Consider the following 26,718-nt stretch of genomic DNA (forward strand, 5'->3'; position numbering starts at 1 on the left):
TGCAATGGCCACAAGTTTCTTGTTTTCGAGAACGATAACCCAAAACCTTTACCAAACTCTCCATCATAGTCGTTGCAATGACACTCCCAGTATCTCAAAGTTCCTGAGAACACTTCACTCTCTCGTTTCCACAGAATTCCAATTCCATCTCTCAAATTGCAGAGCCATGTCCTCTTCCCCCAACTACGAACCCCAAGACGCCGGAGCATCTGTTGCCGCTGTGTTAAATCTTGATAATCGGGTTCCCACCACGGTAATCGCCGGCTTTCTGGGGGTTCTGGAAAGGTGAGATTTTTCTGTTTGAAAGGATTAATATCGTTATTATTCTGATTATTTATTTCATATTTTGATTTTGGAGCCTCTGTTCGGCTGCTGAGAAAACTGAGGAGAAGAAAAGTTCGACATTTTGGGTAGGGGTGGCAATTCGGGTTCGCGTGTCATAATCGTGTCGTGTCGAAGTAGGGGTATAACACTAAACAGGTTAACCCGAACACGACACGATTAATAATCGTGTCACATATCCTAAACACCGAACACGACATGTTTATTAAACGGGTAACACGACACGACACGTGTAACCCGTTTAATAAACGAGTCGTGTTAGACACACCAAACATGACCTGTTTAACGACCTGTTTAACATGTTTACCATTTAACCTCTTTAACTCGTTTAACCCATTTAACATGTTTAACCCGTTTAACCTGTTTAAAGTGGCTAAGGCCCAAAGATTAAAATACTAGCAAACATCCAAAAGAGAGATTAAATGCCAAAGATAAAGATTAAGTCACAAGTCATGACTTACAAATTGAAATAAAGATAAGTCATAAGTTATTACAGACCGAAATAAAAATATTTAATAGAAATGTCAAGTAACATGCAATCTTCTTAAAAGCCAAAAATCCACAACTCAAAAACTTCCTTCTGGAATTTGCATGCACTCTTTTCTGAAACACCCAAAAGTAGAAATTCCTACAAAATAGGTAAGTGTAAAATAAGTTTAGATAATAATAATTAAAAAAAAAAACAGATTGAAATATAAAAGATTGCATATAACAAATTATGTGAAAAATAAAACAAATGTAGAGGGCTTTTTTACCTAGCTGGATTTTAATATTCGGTCACGCTAACACTGGTGGAACATTGGCCTTCAACAGGGTCATCATTGTTGATATTAAGTTTCATCACATTATCAATCAAGTCATCCACTTGAAGCTTCATTGTATCTATAGTAAAACATACACAAAAAATTTATTACTTCACTATTTTCTACAATAATAAAAATATAATTTGAAATTTATTATAAGTTATTTACCTTTCAAACCAAAAAGCCAATTCCTTGTGCATACCAAAGCCTCCACATTTTCTGGTTTAAGTGTACTACGATATTGATCAAGAACCCGACCACCAACATTAAACGCAGACTCAGAAGCAACTGTAGTGATTGGAATGCTCAATATATCACGAGCCATTTGAGCAAGCACTGGATACCTAAGCTGATTGGCTTTCCAATAGGTAAGCACGTCAAGGTTCGCATTCCTATTGATTTTTGGTTCATCTAAATAGAGTTCCAACTCTGATTTTTGGGCATTTCCAAGCAGTTTATCATTCTCAAATGAGTCAAATTCCTACATTACAGTAATTAAGGAAAACAAATAGATTAATCAATGGTAAATGTAGAAAAATAAATAGATGTACTGAATAAAATAGGCATTAAATGAATTTAATATCTCACAAAAGTATTATTCACCTTCATAACATCAATGAACTTTTTAGTTAACTGTCCCTCATCAACTTGCCGATTCCCACTTTCGTCATTTGGTGAAGATGTAGATTTGGTGGTACAAGCCATAGGAGAATTCAACAAATATTGATTAAAAAGGTTAAACAATGCATCACGAACTAGTGTGCTCTCAATGTTGTTATCACCATTAAGCTTGTTATAGCTAAAAATAACAAACCCAAGCTTGTATCTAGGATCTAAAATCACAGCAATAGCAAGGATCATGCTATAATCAGACCAATACTTTGCAAACTTTGAATACATATGAGTTACCATCTTGCTCATAAACTGATCCTTATTATCCATTTCCTCTCGCAATGTCAATTGAACCGAAAACACAGATGGAAAATACAAGTTTGCTGTAGGGGATCCAGAAAAGATGTTTGTAACATCATAAAAAACAGTCAAGAACTTGTAAATCTTTTCTATCCTACTCCACTCCTCTTAAGATGGGCAGAACTTGTAATTTGAATCACTCAACTGCAAATGACAAAAAGCCCGATGATAATAAATGGCAGACTCAAGCATAAGATATGTCGCATTCCATCTTGTAGGAACATCTTGCCTTAACCCTCTTTTACATTCTAAAGAAACATGAGAGACACATTCCAAGAATTTTTGTTTCCTCATTTGAGAACCTTTGACATATTTAACACTCTCACGAATCTTTATGATAGATTCATCAACCTCTTTTAACCCCTCTTGCACTATCAAATTTAAGATATGTGCACAACAACGAATGTGAAAAAACTCCCCACCACTTAATAAAGCATCATTCAAATTGAGTTGAGATTTCAACAATTCAACAAATGAACATTTTGAAGAAGCATTGTCTAGAGTAATTGAAAATAGTTTCTTTTCAATCCCCCATTCAGTTAGCAATGTATAAATCTTTTCTGTCAAAGCAACACCATTGTGTGGTGATGGCATGTAAGAGAAGTTCAAAACTCTTTTTTGTAAGCGCCAATCCACATCAATAAAATGTGCAGTAAGAGATAAGTACCCATCAGTAGTCAGAGAAGACCACAAATCAGATGTTAGAGAAATCCTACCATTTGTTGATTCCAACATATGTCAAAGCCTACCCTTTTCATTTTTATGCATCCTTAATATGTCAGCCTTGGCTGTGTTCCTACTTACGGGTTGAGCCTCTTCATTTAAATAACGACACATGTTTCTAATGCCCTCATATTTAACAAATTGAAATGGTAGATCATGCATAATGATAGCAGCACTCACTAACTCACGAAATTTATTAAAATCAAACTTAGAAGCACGCATAGATATGGATCCAGATGACTGAGATAAAAGCAATTGACCTATGTCCCGTGTATCCCTTCTAACACACGAATTTATATGCCTCTTTAAATTACCAGTGCCATACCTGCCCTCCGCAATATACTCAGTCCCGCACTTCTTACATCTGCATCTTCTTTTCTTGTCCTTATCGGGTGGAAGTATATCATAGTGCAACCAAACTTTTGATGTGAGTTTTCTTTTGCGCTTCGAGTCCTGTTTCTTTTTCGGTTGCACTTGCACATCTGCATTTTCATTCTGATCCACTTCAAGGTCAATTAAATCAAGATCATCTTCTGATCCACTTTTGTCAAGTCTCATGGCAGAATCCATCTAAATATTACCAAAAATAAATAAATAAATCAAACATATATAATAATTAATAAAGAGGATATATATAATAATTAATCAAACAAAAATTAAACAACTTGACCTATTCACCCCCTTTAAATTATTAAGTGTGAATCACAACTTAATCAACATAACAAAATGTTCGACTAAGACGATAAGGGTGCAGGATACAATAAACGTTTTATAAAAAGCGTTATTGTGTTACGGTTCCAATGTTTCTATGATTTTATTAATAAAAAATTGTTGCAGTGCAAAGTTGAATATGTCTTGAAGAAGGACCCACAATACCCTCTTTTCTTTCATGATTTTATTTCCCAACTTTTATTAATATAAAATTGTTGCAGTGTTTGCATTGTCTTGCTCTTTTATCTTTCATGATTTTTTTTTCCTTTTATTAATATAAAATTATTGTAACGTTGACAATGTCTTCAATAACGCAATACTCATTCCAATTTTTTACTTTTCACGTTGAAAAGAGAGAAAATATTATTAAATTACATACATTAGTTTTTACGAATCTTAATAGTCCACTAAACTAATTTTTGAGCAAGATTAGTACTTATATTAACTGATCTACGTCCTCAAATCTTGAAAGAAAGTATATGCTAGCATGATTCAGTGCCGAGTAAAGCTTAATTGTAGATTAGCATGTATTCGTATCAACTATATTAGTTGGCTTTAACGCTCTGAAAGGCAACCAGTATGCTAAGACCTTTTCTTTCTTACAAATGTTATACCCTAACTCCCATATAAAAGTAAGTACGCCAAGACCACTGGAAGGGAATCAATTCAATCTATCTTATACTTCCAACATTCTAATGAATACTATAAACTAGTCATCTTTGATATAATAAGAAAGACCTATTAATAAAAATATCAAAATAAGTTGCCCAGTTAAACTGTTAAACTTAAGACAAACAGTTTTAAAATTCTATTTAATAATTTTGGGAATTGTCCTATTGACTCAGTGGGAGCGAAATTAAGGACTGTTGGACTGCAAAGTAGCCAAGTTTGACTGCAACAAGATAGAGAACTGGGAAAAGTCTGGTCTGACAACAACAACTTTGCATGCTGCTTGAAAATAAAGCTTATTTAAGTCCCTTCAATAATCAAAACTGGTCTCAACTACAAATCACTATTTTTTGCTTTCTTTTGGAGGGAAGAAATTGAAACACATTTGAATTACCAAAAATAAAAGAAATACAGTTACAGGAATTGTTAATTGCAATAGGATAATTTATTTTTTAGGAAGTTGGGTACTGTCCGGTGTAGTGAATGGGTGGTCACTGTATTGGGTCGGGTGGTGAGTGCGCACTCATATAAAGTTCTTCACGAACCACAGATGATTTGTGGAGGTTTAGCTGGCTTGTCAGAGCAGCAAGAAAACAGAGCTTATGGGCTTAAGCTGGCCCGTACCCTTTCTTTGATTGGAGTGAGTTTGCAATGAGCCAAAATCAAAATATATATAATGAAAAAAAATCCGTGTGTCATGGACCCATGGTGAACTCACTAAACAACGGCCATTTTGTTGTCCAACGGCTCATTCAGAAACTTTAAACATAATGTTTCTAAAAAATAACAATAATAATGGAAAAAAAAAAGAAGATAAAACTTGTTTAAAAGTAGCTTTGAAAGAAAAAAAATTAAAGAAAACTTGTTTTCAAATAGATCTGACAAAGGAAAGACAAAAAAATCGACCTCTTGTTGTTTCAGAGTAGATCTGAAAGAGAGAAGACAAAAAAATTAAAGAAAAGTATAAAACTTATTTCGTGTTCTTCGTTGGTTCGCTCAAAGTGTAGACTGTAGTGTTCTTGAACTTCTTGGTCGCTCAAGGTGTGCTGGTGTGGTGTGGATTTGAGAGAGAGAAGGAGTTGTCTGGGTTGAATCTTTCAGAGAGAGAGAGAGAGGAAAGAGGAGAGACCGAGAGGTCCGAGAGAGAGACTGAAGAGTGAACTGTGAAGCACTGAAGGCACCGCGTAAGGTAGTGTTCAATGATTTCAATCTGTTGATATAATTTGTATAATAGCCTTAATAGGGTTTCTTGTGTAACAATAAAATGACCAAAATGTCCCTAATAATCAGGTCAAAACAAGTAACGGGTTAGACGGGTTCACGGGTGACACATTTAATTAAACGGGTTAAACGGGTTGAGCCACATGAACTCGAACATGACACGTTTAACTAAACGGGTTATTCGTGTCAACCCGTTTACGACACGAACCCGTTTATGGTAAACCCATTACCCATTTAACTTGTGTCGTGTACGTGTCGTGTTGGCGGGTCGTGTCGAACTTTGCCACCCCTAATTTTGGGGCCATTTGTTATTTCTCTGTAACTGTTGAGAAGAACTGTGGAAAAGAAAAGAAATATAACAATTTGTTGGTTATATGTTATCCTTGTATCAAAACAAAACTCTGGAACTAAGCCAATAAATTTATTAGGCTCTTGAGTTCGAGGATTTTTTGGCTAGTCCTAATAATGAGTGTTTTGATATTGGAACTACATTAAATGAGCTCACATGTGAAAATATGTGTAAATATGTAAGTATTCAGTTATTTTTGTATGCATGTTCTGTTTTCGTTTTGCTTTTCAAGGGGGAAAGTGTAAAATTCAGATGTAAAAAAGTAAAAAAATTGAACATGTGTTGATGTATGTATTTATGCTAGGTAAAGGGACTAGATTAAGCTTTGGCTTGATATAGGTTGTGCTATTGGTTTTTGGAAGATATGATAGCTTTCATGCACTACTTATTATTAAAAATGTGTATTTGGGTCCAATTATTGAATTTTGCTACAGCTATTCTTAAAAATCTTGCTTACATCATTCGTACTGTGGCTGACCACTCTGTTGAATCATATCTTGACATCTCAACATGGGAAACGGATCGCTGTCATTGAAAATGAGGTATTATGGTCTATCTATCTTGAAACTCCGAATTTTGGGCTACTGCTTTGAGTTTTTTTGGAGTATACATCTCTCTCTCTCCCTCCCTCCCCCCTCCCCCCTCCCCCCTCCCCCCTGCCTTTAGCAATTTAAACTAGTTATATATATTTTGTTCCCCTGCCCCTCCAAGACTTGTAGAGCTTAACTATATCTTTTCTTGCTACTAGCTTTAATGGTTCTTTTTCCCCCAAATGGAGGAAAGTTTTTATGAATATAAACAATATAGTAAAAGAGAAAAAGTGGCGGCATACCCCCACACAAGATAGAAAATCCTTAAAGGAAAATAATCCTAGGACAGGCCCTTGGAGGCTTGGAAACAAGCTAACTAGTTAACAAAATCAAGAACATCATGTAGGCAAACCCCCACAATGCCATCACTTCCCACAATACATTTAGCCAATTCAGTTGAACCTTTGGACTTATTGTTGTGTAATCTATCTTTCCTCTCCATCCAAAGAAAACACAATGCAGCAGTGAAGAGAATTTTGAACATTTTGTTTCTGATTGAGCTCCCTGAGAATTGTTGAGTAAGATCCCGATCCATATCATTGATTGAAAAGTACCTCTGTAAATTCCATTGCCAAACAGATGACAGGTTCGACTACGTCCACATCTTCTATGTTTTCACAGCACAAACAACATCTTGAGACCATAGATATCCCTCTTTGTTGAAGATACAAGTTGTTAAGGATAGACTTCTGTAACAACAAAACAGTATGGGTTGACCATCTTGATCTTCCCCCATTCCAACATAACTCAAACCAGTAAACCTTCTGTCTTTTGAGTCTGCATGCATTCCATACAGACTTAAATATGAACTGTTTGGAGTGCCATCCAAACTTATCATCTCCCCCATGAATAGGTTGCTGAAGGAGATATTGAAGCACCCCATTGGTGATGTTGTCAAACTTGGACACATCCCACTGGCCTGGTGCAATAAATTCTTTTACAAATCTATTTGATGGTTTTATTTTAACTGATTATAGATTATGGTAGGTTCTGGTCTTGAAACTTTGTAATGATGGTAAACATAAAGCTTTGCATTAAACACAACATGCTTCACTGCTTTTGAACCTTTGATAAATTATTCATAAAACAAATTTCTTCCTATTGTGGTCTGAAACAAAAATATAGAAAAAAAAAAAAAAACAAAAACAAAAAAACCAAAAGGAAAAAGGATGTCTCATGTGCACGGGAGCTTCATAATACAAAAAAACAAGAAGGTAAAAATAAAGAAATTAAAGGATGAGTTTTATGTTTATCTTGAATAGCATTTTTCCCCCCCTTGGTTTGAACAGCTTTTCTAATACTTGATGATTGTGACATACAATGACGGAGCCAAAAATTTATTTCAGTGGAGGTGTCCACTTTGAACTGGAAGGAGATGGAAATGAAAATTCACCTAAATTAATATTTAACTTAATTGTAGATTGGTAATATTTTCGTAAAATACATTCACAATTGTCGTCAACAAGTTTCATGAATGTTGCAAAACTGCTAAATATATCACCAAATGAAGTAACTCAGTGGTATCTCCTCTACCTCTCAAAGTGAAATGTTTTGAGTTCAAGTTTTCATAAGGTTAAATGTGTACCAGATTATTTTCATAGATAAAAAATTAACAATACTAAATTTGTATTTCTCAATCTCTAAGTGACAGTCCTAATTACTAGGATCAATGACAAGGTCACAAGCAAATAAACTAATAAATATACTTTGTCTCTTTTCATCTCAACCATAGATTATTAGGACTTCTCGTACCATCTTCAGACTAGCACTTCTTCCATGAAGAGATAGATTGTCAACGAAAAGAATAGAAAGAAAATGATTTTTTTAGTTATTCAAAGAGCGAGTCGTGGACAGTGGAGGGAGGGATAGTCGAGATGCAGACTAGAGATTATGGGGTTCTTGCCTTGAATACCCATCGACTCTAGTCTGCATCTCGACTGAGTTGAAAGATTCCAAGAATCAAGTGAATTGGAATTGAATAAATTCTTGATGTGAAGACGAACTAAAATTGAGAACATAATCCAAGTCAATTGCTGCGATACAACTGTTGCGGTTGCTGTCAATTAGGGTTTGAGATTGAAGAGAAACAAACTGCTGTGGCAAACAGAGAGAGAGAATCAGTGCTATAAAATTGTATGTGAGACCCAACTGTGGACTGAAAGCGAGATGAACAGAGGTTGCTACAATTGTGAAAGAAATGGAGCTACTGTTTGCAAAGAACCGAGGTAGATGTGCAATTGGAACAGAAGGAGAAGAACGACAATGTGCTGCAGTTGTCTGCGATTAGGGTTTGCTATTGATTATGCATACTGATGGTATGATAGAAGAGTTACAAGAAGAGAAGCTATTCAAGTTACAAAGAGAAAGAAATCTGATTGTTATCTAATAGCAATTGTAGTAGTTGCGATTGATACAAATATGATTGTTCATTATAACTATTAAACTATTGACATCATGATCTTTCACTTTACAATCTCAAAATAAAATAACATCTTAAGTATATCGCAAGGATAGGTAGCTTCGCTTATCTGTAAGTTCCCTAATTAAATGTATAACATAGGGAATGGTGGTGCCATGAGTCAAAATTATGATAAATATGCTGATATCTCATGGATTTAGTGAAATTGAATTCCAATTCGTCTTTAGATAACCAAAACCAAAATGCTGATTCTAGTACATAATTGGTTTAAGACTCTGGTGGATCACTATTTTGGAAACCCTTGTTTCCTGGTTGTTGTTGTCAAACTTTTCATATATGCATGTTGTTGGCATTGTCTCATGCTGGTAATGACTGCACACCGATCAGCCACTAAAGGATTATGCCGTTTGCTATATTCAATAAAAAAAGTTATTTCTATTGAAAAGTTTGTGAAACATGAACATTAACCCGTAGTCTAGAGTAGCCAGAAGCCAATTTCTTGTCTATACTCAAAACTGAACTTTTATTTTTTTACAGTTCTACTGTTGGTTCAAGTAAAACCTCACTTTCTTATGCCTTTTTTCTTGTTTTTCCTTAATTTCTTCTTTGTTAAACAAAAGACTGCTTGAACATCGTCTGGTAGTATATATAGCAAGCTTACTTGTTTTAATGTAGTTTGTAGCATTTTTTTAGAGATTTTGTGCTAAGATTTTACCAATGAAAAGACTGTAACTACTGTTGGTAGCATACTATATGCTAAAAATGTGCTTGGTTATATTGGTACTAATATAAAATTGATTTCCATTTTTCTTTATTTTATTTTTTTAATTTTTAATTTTAATTTTCATTGCAGTTTGGTGAGGTGGATATTGATTGTTCATTGGTTGCTAGTCACTCCTCTTCTAATGATAACATAGTCATGGTTAATAATGGTTGTTTGTGCTGCACCGTGCGCGGGAGATCTGGTCAAATTGCTTCTGAAATTGGTTAAGAAGAAGCATGACGAATTTGATCATATTGTTGTCGAAACAACAGGTATATCCATTTCCTCTATATATTCAAGTACAATAAATTGTTGTACATGTAAGTAAATAGGCACATATTTTATTTATATAGTTCACATATAATTATATGCACACGCACACAAATATTTTATCATATAGAAAAGGTTTAAATGCTTTATGTCCAGAAGCATTTTTTTTTATTTATTATTATGTATTTTGTGTTATATTATTTCTCTCTTCGTGTATGTACACAAACATTATTTTATTTTATTCAAATTAGTAAAGGTTTGGGCTTTAGTTTTTTGGGCTTACGGATTGGGTCTTGAAGTGTTGGAGAAGGCATAGGTGGAGATATTAGGGCCCATGGTATTGGATGTGTGTGTGTGTGTATATATATACATCATAGATTATATTTTTAATTGTAAGTTACATGTTATGTGTGTATATATATTATTTTTATTGCTATTGTTATTATTATTCTCTTATCAGACTTAGTGACGCAGGACAAGTAATAACTTATAGTAACTAGAAAGAAAGAAGGGAATGAGAATGAGAAGATGAGATGAGGCTAGATGAAGGAGGTGAGAAGACAGATGAATAGGGATGGGAATCAGATTGAAGGAGGTAGGATAGATAGACGGAGGGATTAGAAACAACAAGAATAAGAGGGAGAAGAGACACAAAGGGAGTTCGCAAACTCAACGATAATAGTCAATATTCCAAAAAACTAATTTGTCTGATTACATTTGAGCCCTTTATATAGGCAAAACATAAACAAACCCTAAAACAATAAAGTACTGAAATACCTCTAAAATTAAAACATTATTAAAAGATCCATAAGCATAAATAAAAACCCTAATTTACTAATATCCCTAATTCTATCTTTCTTTTCCGCTTCTCTAATGATAAGTGTGGGTCATATGTGGTTTTAGCTCTTCCATCACTTAAGGTAGGATTTAGTATATATATGTATGTATTGGTCTGGAGGATTTTCTTTTACGTAAAAGAAAACAGAGGCAGAGAGAGAGAGACACACGCACACAAGAGAGAGAGAGAGAGAGACGACCAGAGAGGGAGAGAAGAAGGAGAAGGTGAACTGCCCAAAGGAATGAGGGAACGAAGGCAATATATAGTTGCCAGAGTTGGAGAAGACGACCGGAGATTTTAGAGAGAGCTTGTAGGTTGATTTTCAATCCGAAAATCATTAGGCAAGTTCCTTTTCCACTCTTTTCCTTTGAACCTTTAGACTTTGCATCACATGCTATGGCTTTAGGGATTTAAATAAGGTGATTAAAATCTATTTTATTGCTGTGTATGTTTAGAAAACTTCTACTGATATGCATGTTTGTTTAAGTCTGTATATAATGATTAAACATGTGAATCAATCCTTTAAATCCTTGTTTTAATTTGCTTTAGCATGTATTAATATGTTATATTAAATATGGAGATGAATTGAAACATAGGCGCATGTTATGGGACCCGAAACAAAGGAGTTGCAGGTCTGAAATGGTAGCTACGAAGCAGGGAACAACTACTATTGGTCAATGTATAGGGGGCTAGGTGTCGACCGGTTTGCTTAACTCGGTCAACCGACGTCGACCGAAACCCCCTGGAACAGAGGGGCTGTGTTTGGTTGATTGCTTCAGATTTGATGTTTTGAAGGGGCTTAAATTCAACCAATGGGATTGTATAAGTACCAGTATGTATAATATAATTTAGTATGCTTTGGGAATGAATGGAGGAGGCTTGAATCAATTAATAAGTTGAAATTATTCCTTTATGATGCTTTAATTGTGATAATAGTTGCATTAAACTGTTTTATGATTTTAATCATATGTATTGATGTCCTTGTGATCTAAAACACGATCTATGAATGTATACACTTGTAGTACCATTGTTAGATATGGTTTTGATGAGATTTATAAATGTAGGTGATGAAACACTGAAGATGCAAGAAATTCAATCACCTTTCTCTCTCTAGAATTCTTACACTTCAACAGAATGAAAACTCGAAAAACCTCCCCTTCTCTCTACTCGTATTGTCTATTTATAGACCATTACAAATGCTTTAACCAACTTATTACATAGGGCTCTTATTATTGGGCTTTCTTCCTTTTGGGCCTGACTTCATTATGTAAGTCTCAGACGTTGGGCCTTACTCACAGTGTTGCATTATGGGCTGATTTCAACTGTTCGGTCCGATCCTTCTTTCGTGGGTGTTGGGCTCATTATGATACCATTTTTGCTTGGGCTCGGACCTACCATTCAACCTGATGCTCTACTCGCGGGTCGGGTCTGGTCCAGTCCATCTTTGATATCCTCAATTGCCCCCATAATTACCCCCTAATAAATAAGGGGGTAATTATTATCAGCGGCCAATCATGATGTTGACGGCTCAAGAAGATCTCGGGGGAAAATGGACTGTCAGATCTAAAACCGATGCTTCGAGATTCCAAAGAAACTCCTCGTTTTCCTGACGCTTCAGCCTTCGGGCCCATTCTGTCCTTATAAGTATCAGAGACATTCCCTCAATCCTTTTTTACTGTCTCTATCTTGCATCACTGTTAGCCAAATCTTCGCTTGCCTTTTTCAAATCAAATCAAATTTCCTCCGGCGAACCTCTGCGAAAGCTCCTTTTTCCAGCGATCTTGCAGTACTCTTTGACGTTTTCTCCCTCTGAGGTTAGTTTTTTTTGTCTTTTTTTTTTGGAAGATCTCTTTTTCTCCTTTAAAATCCCAATTCATTTTCGCCATGCCTGTATATCTAGATGTTCTTCGCATGAAACTTCATCTCCCTATTGATATAGAAATTAGAAACTGCCCTAAAGATGTGGATATCAGGACTAGTGCTGGCCTTCTTCCCGGCAAATTCTTATTTACCCATCTTTAGTTGAATATCATTAGGTTCCCTTTGCATCCTTTCTTTAACTATGTTTTCAACAAACTAGGGATCTCCCCTCTGCAGGTAAATCTAAATTTTTTTAGGATCTTATCCGTTCTGCTACTACTAACTCGTGACAGAGGTCTGGATCTTGATATCATAGATCTTCTTTTCTGTTACAAGGTTAGTAAGATCCAACTTGAGGAACCATTCTACCACCTCTACCCGATTGAAAAGATGTCCATATGTAAAGACACAATCAAATCTGAAAAGGGTTGAAAAAACAACATAATAGGGGTTTGGGGGGCCTGGTCTTCTCCAGCTGCAGAGGATTATCCAATCCCGAGCTCCTTTGGCTTGTGTTCTGTCTCTTCATATAAGAAATTTAAAACTCATAAGAACGATTGTTCTTGCGAAATTTGTGTTCCTAGCTTTTATACTTTCTTGTGCCGTTCCTTAGGCATTCCTTGTGATGACTTGAGCTACAGTGTTTCCAGGGATAGGGATAATTACTTGAAGAAATACGTTTTGAACGACGTTCCTTCTTGCTCAGACCTCCTTACCTCAGACAACCTTCGCGTAATTTCAACCCTTAGCAACACAATGAGCCAGCTCTAGATTCCTTCCTTCGGCAGGAGGAAGAACCCTCCCCGAGTCACTGTTGCTGCTGCTGCGGTAACCTCTTTTCTTGCCTCGGCTTCTTCTTCGGCCACTATTTCTGACACCATTCCGAACGTAGTGGCTGCTGATCCTGCCATTAGCGTTCCTTCTACCACTCCTAACGCATCTCCTCAGGTCAATACTACTTCTGCTGTTATTGCGGGTACTCAGGATAAAGAGCGAGGCAAAAGGCCTCATCCCGACAGTACAGCCAACCTTGATGATGTATCTCTCACAAGGAGGATCCGAATCTCTGGGCCGGGTACACTCTTGCATCGCCCAGTCAGTTCTCCTGCCCCCTCTGGGCTTGTTACAACTGCTGCTTCTACTTCAGCTTCTGCAACAGCACCATGGACTCCTCGATTCGTCCGAACGGATGGGACATTCGTGAAGCCGAACGAGACCATGTTCAAGGATGGTCAGACCGCTATGGCATATTACAGGAACATGTGGACTCCCAAGGACATTGAGGCAGCCAAAGGTTTATCTCAGAAGGAGGTGTTCAGCCGCTTTCCCTTATCTGCCATGGAGGTAATTTTTATCTCTCAGTTTGTAAATCTTCACATAATCTTTATGCTTTACCTCTCCTGACTATGCGATCGGTTTAACAAGTGTTCATGCATATCTTTGCAGACCTTGTTCGGTATGATGGCCATGCAGAAGCAGGTGGAAATAGGGAACACCAAGGCTCATAAATTCTCTGATAGCCTCGAGGTGGCCCATAAGGAAAATAACATCCTTGCCACCAAAAACACCAAGCTATTGGTCCAGCTTGGCAAAGTTGAAAAAGAGAGAGACGCTCTGAAAAAAGAAACTGACTCCCTTCAGGATGAAAAAGATGCCCTTCAACTTGAGAAGAGCGTTTGGCAGACCGAGCGCGATTCGCTCAAGAATGAGAAAACAGAACTCCAGCGCCTTCTGGCTGATGAGCAGTCTGCTCGGATGGCCTTCGAGAAGAGAACCCTGGATGATTGTGATGTTCTGCTCAATACCATCAGCAAGGTGAACGGTGGCATGCTGGCTCTTCACGCTCGGTTCTCAAAGGTTGGGGCTCTCAGGTATGCTCAGGGGTACCGAGAGGGTTTCTCCGACCGTGTTCCTACCGCAGGCCAGACCGGTTCCACTCCGGACGAAGTTGATAAGGATCTAAAAATTGATCCTCTAGGAGTCTATGTTGATCCAGACTCCACTCCTGCTGAACACATTTTTAATGAGTGTCAGTAGATTGCTTCCTCCAGGGTCACTCCAGCTCCCTCTGTCGTTCAGCCTCTGGATGTTCTTCCTCTGTCCACTATAGTCCTTTCCTCAACCGTTACTGAGGTTGGGCCTCAACAGAACGACTCAGTTATTCATCTCGACTCCCCTCCTCATGAAAATGGGACGACTAATGAAAGTGAAGAGACGAGTCAACGCAATCAGGAGGCTGACAGAACAGAGACAGCTAGCTAGGACTCTTCTGATACTTTAATTTCCTGCTTCTTTGTAGTTATGTCATCTGTATATTTTATCTTTTGTAACCTCAAAACATATTATGAATGAGATGACAAAAACATTGACTTTATCTATGCATGGGTGGTAACAACCAGCTTCACATTTATCTATAGCAAATGTTTGGCGTTCGGCTCATAGTGCCAGCTGCCACTTACTTTGCTCAAGTACTTGGCGCTCGGCTAGAATGCCACTTGCCACTTGGCTTTTTATTTCTTAGCAAATATTTGGCGTTCGGCTCATAGTGCCAGCTGCCACTTACTTTGTTTAAGTGCCTGGCGCTCGGCTAGAATGCCACTTGCCACTTGGCTTTCAATTTCTTAGCAAGTGTTTGGCGTTCGGCTCATAGTGTCAGCTGCCACTTACTTTGCTGAAGTGCCTGGCGCTCAGCTAAAATGCCACTTGCCACTTGGCTTTTTATTTCTTAGCAAGTGTTTGGCGTTCGGCTCATAGTGCCAGCTGCCACTTACTTCGCTATTTTTACTTAATCAATCTCTTGAAGAGGAATATTACTTTTATAAATCTCGGAAACTTGTACACTCGCCTGTATTCAATTGAAAATGAACAGAATTCAAAATTGAAACTCAACTTTTTATTGATAATACCTCTTCAGAGACGTAGCATTCCAAGGCTTGTTAACCAGCCTTCCGGCCATTGTCTCTAGGGTATATGCCCCCTTTCCTATGACTTCTGCAATTCTATATGGGCCTTCCCAAGGTACCACCATTTTCTTAACCATTCCTACCTTTTTCTTTAGAACCAGATCACCTGGTGTAAAGTCTCTGTGCTTTACCTTTTTGTTATGGCTATTCATAAGTGTCTGCTGATAGGATGCGAGCCTTACTGCCGCTGCATCTCTCTTTTCCTCCAGCATATCGAGGTTAAACCTCAACATACGATCGTTATGCTCTCGGCTCCATGCCAAACTTTGAACAGTCGGAACCAAGTGTTCGACCGGTATGACTGCCTCGGTACCATATGCCATGGCGAATGGGCTTTCTCCGGTCTGTCGCCTTAGGGTCGTTCTATAAGCCCACAAGACGTTCGGCAGTTCATCTAACCATTTTCCCTTCTTCTCTTCAAGCTTCTTCTTAATGCAAGCAAAGATTGTTCTATTTGTGATCTCTGCTTGTCCATTGGCCTAAGGGTGACTTACTGCCGCTAGCTTTTGATTAATTCTATATTCCTCCAACAATTCTCTTACTTGCTTGCTGTCAAGGTTGGTCCCATTATTCATGACGATTGACCTCGGAACACCAAAACGTCAAATAATATTACTCCAAATGAACCGTCTCACATGAGTCTGAGTCACGCTTGGGTACGGCTCTGCTTCCACCCACTTAGTAAAGTAATCTGTAGCTAGCAGCACATACTTGTTCTGAGCTCTTGCAGTTGGCATAGGTCCAACCACATCCATCCCCCATTGTGCGAAAGGCCATGGTGTGACCATTACGTGCAAGTCCTCAGGTGGTTGGTGGATCAGTGGTTCGAACCTTTGGCACCTATCGCACCTTCTGGATAATTCTTCCGCATCCTATGACATGTTTGGCCAGAAGTACCCTTGCATCATTGCTTTGTGAGCTAAAGACCTTCCCCCTGAATGGTTTCCACATACACCTTCATGAATAGCTCGCAGTATTTACCGAGCCTCTGTGGGGGTGACGCACTTTAAGTACGGCCCAAAAAAAGATCTCCTGTATAACTAGTTATGCACTATGGTGTACTTTGCAGCATTCGATTTGATTTTCCTAGCCTCATCTCTTTGCTCAGGCAGAGTACCATCCCGTATGTAAGTTATGATCAGATTAACCCAACTTGGCTCATATGGAATAACATTCAGTTGCCAAGGATCTGTGCCCGAAGGTTCTTAAAAAATGGATGGCTGGTTTAATATTCCTACTGGAATCACACTTGCCAATGTTTCTCCAGAACCAGAGGCAATACATGCTAGCCGATTGGCATCTTCGTTATGCTCTCTCGGTAACTGGATGAATTCAATTTTCTCAAAGCCTTTGGCCTCAAGCAGAATGGTAGAACGATATGCTTCCATCGTTTCGTCCTTGGTTTCGTACTCACCATTTACCTGCCGAACAATCAACTGTGAGTCACTAAAAGCAGTTAGGTTTCTAACCTTCAGCTCTTTGGCTAACTGTAATCCATTCAGCAACGTCTCGTATTCTGCTTCATTATTAGTGGCTTGGAACTCAAGTCTGAGCGCTTGACTCAAAGATGTGCCCTCTGGCATTTGTAATTTGATCCCGATGCCTGCCTCCATCTGATTGGAGGAGCCATCTACATAAAGTTTCCATGAGCAACGTCTAATGTCTTATTCCGTATCTTCTGAATCACACTCCAGCAAAAAATTAGCTACTGCTTGTCCTTTGATAGCTGTTCTGGGCTCGTATGTTATGTCAAATGAGCTTAACTTTATGGCCCATTTCGTCATTCTCCCCGAGAGATCTGGCTTGTGCATGAGTACTCTGATTGGAAAAGTTGTCAGAACGACTATAGGTTGGGACTCGAAATAATGCCTCAACTTTCTCTTTGCATTGACGAGTGAAAGTATCACTCATTCGGCCTTCGAGTGTCTTCGTTCAGCCTTGGTCATTGTTTTACTAACATAAAACACCGGGTATTGCACTCCTTCCTTACAACGAATCAGAACGGCACTCGTCTCAACACTAGATACCCCAAGATATAAAAATAACTTTTCTCCCGGATCCGGAGCTGACAAGACTGGTGGACTCTGCATATATTCCTTCAAATGAGTCAGTGCTTGTTGTTGTTCATCCCCCCAGACCTGTCTTCTATGACTCTGTATTGTGTCGAAAAATGGTTTGCAGTGATCTGACAACTTAGAGATGAACCGACTTAACGCAGCTATTCGACCCGTGAGGGCTTATACTTCTTTGATTGTCTTCGGTTCCGCATTTTTGGTCAGAGCTTCTGCTTGAGCTGGGCTAGCTTTTATTCCTCTGTGATAAACCACATGTCCCAGGAATTATCCAGAGCTCACGCCAAATGAACACTTGGTTGGATTAAGCCTCATTCCATATTTTCTCAGCACATCAAACACGTCTTGAAGATGCTTCAGATGGTCAAATTTGCTCTTACTTTTCACCACCATGTCATCAATGTAGGCTTCCACGATTTTCCCTATTTGACCCTTGAAAATTTTGCTGATAAGCCTTTGATAAGTTGCTCCGGCATTTTTCAGTCCGAAAGGCATAACTTTGTAGCAATAGGTCCCTCGCTCGGTAACGAAAGAAGTTTTTTCTTCGTCTGTAGGGTCCATGGGGATTTGATTATAACCTGAGTAAGCATCCAGGAAGGTTAAATGTTCGTATCCTGTGGTGGCATCTACCATTTGATCAATCTTTGGCAGCGGGAAGCTATCCTTCGGACAGGCTTTGTTTAAATTGGTGAAGTCAATGCACACTCTCCACTTCCCATTCTTCTTCTACACAACAACAACGTTTGATAACCAATCGGGATAGTGCACTTCTCTTATGAATCCCGCATCAAGTAGCCTCCTCGGCTATGATCTGGTTACGCTCTGGTGCAAACCTTCGTTGCTTCTGCTTTACAGGTTTGACATTGGGATTGACGTTCAATGGATGACAGGATACCGAAGGACTAATTCCAGGCATGTCTAGGTGACTCCATGCAAATACATCGACATTGTGAGACAAGAAATCAATTAATTCATGCTTTTCCCCCTCGGTAAGTCTTATTCCCACTCTGGTGGTTCCCTCTGGCTCAGACCTGTCGATTTGCACATCAACCAGGGGTTCTTCGGTCAAGTCCACTGGCTCCTCCTCCCCATTCTGCTTGGGGGGAGGTTCCTGTAATTGCTATCTAGGGCTTGCCGAACAGATGGGTGCTTTCCCTTTTCTAGCATACTTCAGCGTTACTGAATAACATTCCTTAGTTGCAACCTGGTCCCCATGAATGTCGATCACCATGGCTCCGTCTGGCCCCAGGCATCTCATTACTTGATGCAGAGTGGAAGGAACACCTTGAACTCTGTGAATCCACCCTCTGCCCATCAGAAGGTTGTAAGAGGGATGAATCTCGACAACCACAAAGGTCTCCATCAGAACCCTCTCTGTAGTATGTACCGTTACCTCCACCGTTCCGATGGGCTCCACTCGTTTTCCATCAAACCCTAGTAAAGGATTCCCAGTGGATTTGAGCCGATCCGGCTTGATCTCGAGCCGATTAAATGTATCCCTTGGCATGACGTTCGCATTACTTCTAGGATCAATCAGAACTCTGCGTACCAAACATTCGGCCACTGTCAAACTGACGACCAACGGGTCCTCATGAGGGATCTGAACACGCAATAGATCTATTTTGTCAAACTTTATCTGTGTTGATACGTTCTGTTGGTGCAGAGTGTTTATATTGCCTATCCTTCTCTTCATCAGTGCCTGGCGAAGGCGTATCCGAAGCAGTTCATCGGACTCCTTAATAGGCTCAGGCCTACCGTGAATTGTATTGATTATTCGAACCGGTTGCGTATTGTGAGAGTTTGACTTCTGATTCCTCTTCACGTGCTCCATTGGTCGGTTCTGTTCCACCGTCGGGTCTTGAATATAACTCGCGAACTCCCCTCTGGTTATTAGCATCTCTACCTGTCTCCTTAAATTCCTGCATTCATTAGTTTGATGGCCAAAGTCAGAATGAAATGCACAATGCTTAGACTGATCCCTCTGTTCGAGGGGTTGTCTGATTGGTAAATGAGATCGAAATTTATCTTTATTTTCCTAGTACAGCCTTGCTAAGGTAACTTTCAATGGAGTAACTAGCTCTTCTTCCCCGGGCCTCTTCTTAGATTCCCACGCGGTCTGACGTTGTGGCTGACCCTGCTTTTGTCTGATCTTTGCTTTGGTTTGGTTTTTTCCTCTGTTGATATGACGAATGTCTTCCGAGCGTTAGCTGCCTCTTCTTCTTCCAAGCGCACAAATCCATCAGCTCTTTCATTAAGTTCATCCATAGTCTTTGGCGTGTTCACTACCAAGCTTGTGTGGAATGGAGTGCCACGAGTCATGGCCGGTATAAACGTTTGAACCGCCGTGGAAGGGTGACATTCAATCACCATACTCTTAGTAAGGTTAAACCTGGTTAGGAAAGCTTGGAGACGCTCATCCTCATGCTGCTTCATTGTGAATAAGCTCGAGATGTCCTTTACTGGACGCTTATTTCTATAATATTGGCTTATGAACCGATCACACAAGCTTCGGAAGCTATCCACTGAGCCCCTCGGCAGGTTCTTGAACCAATTGAGCGCTGGTCCAGCTAGACTTATAGGGAAGCACTTGCACATCAAGGAATCATTCTCAGTGTTCAGAGCCATTTTCAATTGGATGTGATACACATGATCAATCGGATCGGTCGTTCTGTCGAACAGAATGAAACTAGGCATGGAAAATTTCCTCGAACTCGGAGTATTCAGAATTTCATCGGTGAACGGTGAATCAACCGTTCGAGCTGCTGAAAGGAGGGCTTCATGTTCCCTCTGGAACCCCGCGATTGCTCTTTGATTTACAGATCTCCTATCGGAGCTGCGATAGTCGAACGTCGCCATGGAAGGCTGATAAGTTGGATCAAATGATCTGTCCTTAACAAACTCTTTGTGCCACAACGGTATAACTTTGTGACGATCAAACTCTATTGCCTCTCCTCGGCTGAGCGTTTCTTGATGTGGATCGAAAGTCATGGCTTTGTTTCGTCTGATCTATTTACGCCGTGGATCTACGTGAGTTGATCTTTCACGATCATCAGCACGACGAAGATTTGGCGGCAAATCGTTTGGCCGGACCTCCTCGCGGTGAAGATCTGTCTAATTGTTCCCTACCTCCTCGCCGTGATGTGTTGCATCAGTACGTGCAACTTCTTCTCCGGCCAGAAGCGGTCGAGGCATCACCGGAGCTTCGTGTCGCTGCATTTCAATCCTTATATCTGCATTCTCTCTTCTGAGAGCTTCGATCATGCTCATCAACTCATCAAGTTTCATTTGCTGGACATTTTCTACCGCATTGGAGTTCTCACCCCCAGTCATCATTCCAGAATGGAGCAAAGGCATGAATTGCAAACTCTAAGTTAGATCTGAGTCTTGCTGATGCAAATCACGTCAGATTTGAACTTAAATTTTACGAGTTTCGTTCGCCTTTCGATTGATCAGAGCTTTTCCGGCATCTGAGCTTGCCGGATCAAGCTGCAATATAGTGAATCACAGCTGCGTAAACCTAACGCCAATTCTTCAGAATCAATCAAGAATCCAGAATCTCTCAAGAGCAAACCGCAATCTCTTAGATCTGGACTAAACTTCTAGAAATCAAGCTTCGTCGTCATCAATCAATCTGAAACAACATGACGTTGATCAAATAAGGATCAACCTTCAACGTTTCCCACAGACGGCGCCAATTGAAGATGCAAGAAAGTCAATCACCTTTCTCTCTCTAGAATTCTTACACTTCAACAGAATGAAAACTCAAAAAACCTCCCATTCTCTCTACCCATATTGTCTATTTATAGACCATTACAAATGCTCTAACCAACTTATTACATAGGGCTCTTATTCTTGGGCTTTCTTCCTTTTGGGCCTGACTTCATTATGTAAGTCTCAAACGTTGGGCCTAACTCACAGTGTTGCATTATGGGCTGAGTTCAACTATTCGGTCCGATCTTTCTTTCGTGGGTGTTGGGCTCATTATGATACCCTTTTTGCTTGGGCTTAGACCTACCATTCAACCTGATGCTCTATTCGCGGGTCGGGTCTGGTCCAATCCATCTTTGATATCCTCAAACACACAGACATGTATTGTAAAAAATACTACATTTTGATCTTCAAAAACTTATTAAAAATGTGTTTTGAATTGTCTGACAAGCATCGGTTACGTGATCAAAGTATCTGAGAAGTATCATATATATGTTAGAAATAAAAAAATATTTTTTTATATTATGGATACGTTTAGGAAGTATTGGACATGTATCTCTAAGTATGAGTATCGGTACCCGATATGGACACAATACTGTTACGTCACTCTTGTAGAAGTATTCGTGCTTCCTAGCTCTGGACAAATATTTGTTGTGTGGATGAAGAATGACCTAGAAGGAATGACCTAGAAATTCATAACATTTGGTGACATGACGAAGTATGCCATGAGTTGATGGCTTTTATAGACCTCAAATGACTTTCCCTGATTGGCTTGCATCCACGAAAAATCCTTTTGATTGTTATTTTACTCCTTTGAATAAGAAGGTTTGCTTTGTGAAGGCACCACACAATTAAAGGGGTTGCAAGTTCATGGTGATATAAGAGTGAAGGTCAACTTCACACGATTTACCAATTACCTATTAGCACGTTGATGAAATAAGGATTTCTACCTACTAGGGATGAGACTTTCCCGAAAAAAGAAACCTACTAGGCATGAGAAAGTAATGCCCCAAGTATTTTCTCTATTGAAAATATTGAACCTATAATGGGGAAACTACTCATCTAGTCTCCACTGTGGTGAAACCGCACTGGTGGCCTAGTGGATAAGTTTCTTGGGGCAAAGTATAAACTCGGACGCCTTGAGTTCGACTCACAGGGCCCAAAAATACCTGGATTTAAAAAAAGTCTCTATTGTGGCTACTGGAGATTTGTATGATGGAAAAACCTCGTTGAGTGATGGCGCAAAACAGATTTGTGTCATCAGTCCATTCTGTGCTGGGCTGGGCCTCTAGGGACCTGGACCAGTCAACAGGCCTGGGTCTCACAGGCTTTTTTACACTCCTATTAGTGCCCTGCTCAAAGGAAGAAAAGCTTTTTTTATTTGTTTTCTCCTTTATTTGGCTTTCTGTGAAGCATCAGTTCTTGGCTCGCCATAGAGGGGTGTGATGCTATTTCTTCTCATACAACATACATCCTATTAAGATTAGTTAGTTGCATCCGGCAAAAACCTGAAAGTCAGCTGTTTACTTCACCTGCTGCAGGTAGTGAGGGTATATATATATATATGATATATTCATGGATTTTTTTAATGTTATTTTACAGGGCTTGCAAAGCCAGGTCCGGTGATTGAAACATTTTGTACTGATGAGCTGGTTTCACGATATGTGAAACTTGATGGAGTTGTTACTTTGGTTGATTCTAAGCATGCCACACAACATTTGAATGAAGTGAAACCTAGATTTGTTGTTAATGAGGCAGTGGAACAAGTTGCCTATGCAGACCGTATTATTTTAAACAAGGTATATTCGATTTCTTCTCAATAATCAGGAACTTTACCTAATTTATTATGACTTCCTTTGGAATTCAATGAATTCTTTTTCTACTATCTTTATGCTCTTCATTGTATAATGTTGGCAGATAGATTTGGTGAGTCGGTGACTGAGGCTGACTTGGAGGTGTTGACAAAGCGAATTCAGGTAGGCTTTTACCTTGTACATAGATAGATTTTACTTGTATCTTTGAAATGTAGCTACTCATTGAATTGGGAGGGTTAGAGGGGTTTTAGGCTTTCCAAGAGAAACTGAACTTGTATGAATGTGGACAGTGGTAAAACTGTTGTTGGCATTTTTATATCTATTTGATTCCGGTACAATGATCGATGCTTTGAAGTGTAGGCACTTCTTTGGTTAGTTCAGCCGTGGGTTTTGCTGTTGCATTTTGATAAGCCAAATTTAACTTTAGTCTGGTTTTGATATATATTTCCATATTAATGTTATGGTCAACTGATCTACTAAAAATTGCATTATGTGAAATTTCTTATTTTAAAATTTCTGAACACAATAAATAATTACAATTTTTTACACAATAGATCTCTGTTTGTGCAGTCAATGGGGTATAAAATTAAAAAAAATAGAAATGAAAATTTAAGAATGCATTTGAAGCTGACATGTCTATAACAAACAAGGGTTAATACTGAAAGTGCTCAATAGGTTCAAGTATTCAACTTATTCATGTAATAGTTTATGGTATAGCCTTGTGTTAGTATGTTACTTAATTTGTAATATATGTTCTACTGGTATAGCTTTATGTTAAAAAGTACAGTGATTTCTCTTTCATCTTTCCTTGGCATGCTATTGATTCTGCAGAATTTGGATTTTTGGTGCACTTTTGTCAGTATATCAATGGGATGGCACAGTTACAGCTAGCTAAATATGGTGTTGTCGACATGGACTTTGTTTTGGGAGTGGGTGGTTATGATCTAGATAGGTGATTCAGAGTTTTTTTTTGCTTTTTTCATAGTGTTTTTTTTTTCCCTCTTTGTGGTTAGGAAATACAAATGGTGCTGCATATCCATATCATAAGTGGTATCGCGTAATATCATATTCCATGATGTCTGAACATGCCATTCGTTTTGCAGAATTGATTCAGAGGTTCAGTCAGATAGTTCTCATTGTGAATCCCATCATGAAATTGCTTGTGGTACTGTCATCTGATTCAATATTTTTTCTCTCTTTCTTTTTCTCCCCTTGTTTTCCTCCCTTATTCCGGATCATGGAAAAGAAAAATGGGAGGAAGATTGGTATTGAAAATCTTCTTCCTGAAAGCAAATCCATTTTTGATATTTGCGCAAGTTTTTTTACTTGCTAAATTTCTCTTCTAATTTTATATTGTGCTGTCTTGTTATTTTCTGTTCAGTTTAGTTAAACAAATTTTAATTTTAATTTTAATCACATATACTACTATTTTGACCATTGCAATATTCTAGCGAGGCTGGAGGAGCACTAGTATTTGCATTTCTCTATTCTTTTGATATTTTTGTCTGATAAGTATGTTCTTTATACATTAAGTATGTTCTTTATACATTGTAGTCTCTCATCATCATTGTATGTTCGTAAATACATTATATGTTATGTGTAATGGCTTATGTAATATTCATGGGTCTTGGAGCTTTCCCATTTGGCCCTTGATTGTGAAGTTGCAAGAAAGGGAAATGTGTTGCCTTATACGTTATTATTGTTCTTTATATAGCAGAAATTAAGGTTATATAGTTGATACTTATAAAAAAATATAAAAAAATAAAAAAGAAAAGAAAAGAAAGAAAGAAGAAAGAAATTAAGGTAATACAGTTAAAGCCAGAGCTATATCCATGATAGAGTTCTTATACATTCTTGGTTTCAATATGTAATTCTTAATACAACGGTTATTGAAGAGCATTTAATTCTGACCCATGCCATAAACAGCTAAATTATACATTCGGACCTCTCTTTCTTTTCTTTTTTTAGTTCAGAATTTCAAAAAGGGAGTGTTTACAATGAAAGTGACCTCCAGAATTGCTCATTTCCCCTCAGTAATATTTGTGTCATTTAAATGCTTTATATTCGACTATAATATTTGTGTCATTTAAATGCTTTATATTCGACTATCGTGCCAGATATTATGATAATTTAGTACCTTTTCCTGAAGTGGCATTTGATATAATTTCTCATGTTTGTTGTTAACTTATCTTTTAACTTTTTTCTAAATAGAACACAAAGGACATCATCATGACCATGAACATGATTCTGCTGTCTCCAGTGTTAGTATCGTCTCTGAGGGAACCCTTGACCTTGATGAGGTAACTAATACTTCAATTCTGGTTAGTTTTTATATTCTTTATCAACTTGTGGAACTTTATAATTTATTTTATTTTATTTTATTTTTGATAAGTAAAATTATATAAAAGCGCTCAGAAGGGGAGCGGAACTTTATAATGTTTGAAGCCTCAAAGGTTGAACTCTTGTCTCACATCCTGTTACGGTCTGCATATAAATTGTTCTCTTGTTACTGGAGAACGGTTGGACCATTCCCATAAATTTTGTTTCCTTAATAATTTTTACTTTGGCATTTTTGTGGAATTGCATTTTCCATATTTAGATCCCACTGCCTGCAACTTATTTTCTGGTTTTACATGATGCTTCAGCTTGATGATTGGCTTGAAAGACTGCTTGAAGAAAAGGGGGAAGACCTGTTCAGGATGAAAGGAGTTTTGTCTGTGAAGGATTCACACGAGCGTTATGTTTTTCAGGTCACCTAATTGCTCACCACCTTAATTACTGTTTGCGACTCTAGTGAATTGAGTACAAGTTAATCTCATATGTTCTCTTTGTCTCTAATTTTTGTTCATCTGTTATTCTTGGGGGTGCATTCCACTTTGGATGGCTGCCCAAGCAAGACATGGGGACCCGATGAGAAGAAGATAAACAAGCTCGTCTTTATAGGACAGAACCTGGATGAAACTTCCCTAAGAAAAGGTTTCAAAGGTTGCCTAGTGTGACCAGAATTTGGTTCGTGAACGTGTAACAATAGAGATTAATAGCTCAAATGAAGCGCGTGATTGTGGCTTTCAGTCATCAACCATTGCATATATATATCCATGGGTTTGGTTCGGCAATGAATTGGATCCACATTCTATAAAAGTTCAGTTTCTGCAGAGACGGACATAAACCCACCCTAGACTAAATTATTCAATGTACCATTTTGAGAATTCAATTCAGTACTTCAAGTTTATAGTGCATAAATTTATATTGTTCTCGTCTTTTCTGTCACTTTTGTTTCAGTTATTCTGTTTAGATTTTATTTACAATAATTATCAATAATTTATTGAAAGATTTATTTTGGAATCAGGATTTATGTTTAATTTCATGATAGTAATTATATGTATATTGTTGTAGAAATATTGTTTGTACTTGAGGCCTTGCTTTCATATTATCATCTTGCTTGAGTTTGCAATGTTGCTGCTTATATTGTTGTAGACATATGGCTTGCTGTAATTCTATTTAGCTATTACCCTATTTTCTTCTTCATTTCTTTCTTTCCATGCTTCTTAGTTTTTTTAACTTTAGTCTGCTTTTTTATTAAGTTTCTTTTAATTAAAATCTCAGCTTACCTACCAAAAAAATAAAACAC

At 38.3% G+C, this 26,718-nt stretch overlaps 1 pseudogene; it reads left to right on the forward strand.

Annotated features, from left to right (window-relative positions):
* The first annotated feature begins 4 nt into the window (after positions 1 to 4).
* LOC132303645 (uncharacterized) lies at positions 5 to 26,405 on the forward strand (annotated as a pseudogene).
* The last annotated feature ends 313 nt before the right edge of the window (positions 26,406 to 26,718 follow it).

The sequence above is a fragment of the Cornus florida genome, unplaced genomic scaffold (genome assembly GCF_030987335.1).
Source record: "Cornus florida cultivar Cherokee Brave unplaced genomic scaffold, ASM3098733v1 CherokeeBrave_3.0.0_Hap2_Chr04, whole genome shotgun sequence".
Lineage (NCBI taxonomy): Eukaryota > Viridiplantae > Streptophyta > Magnoliopsida > Cornales > Cornaceae > Cornus > Cornus florida.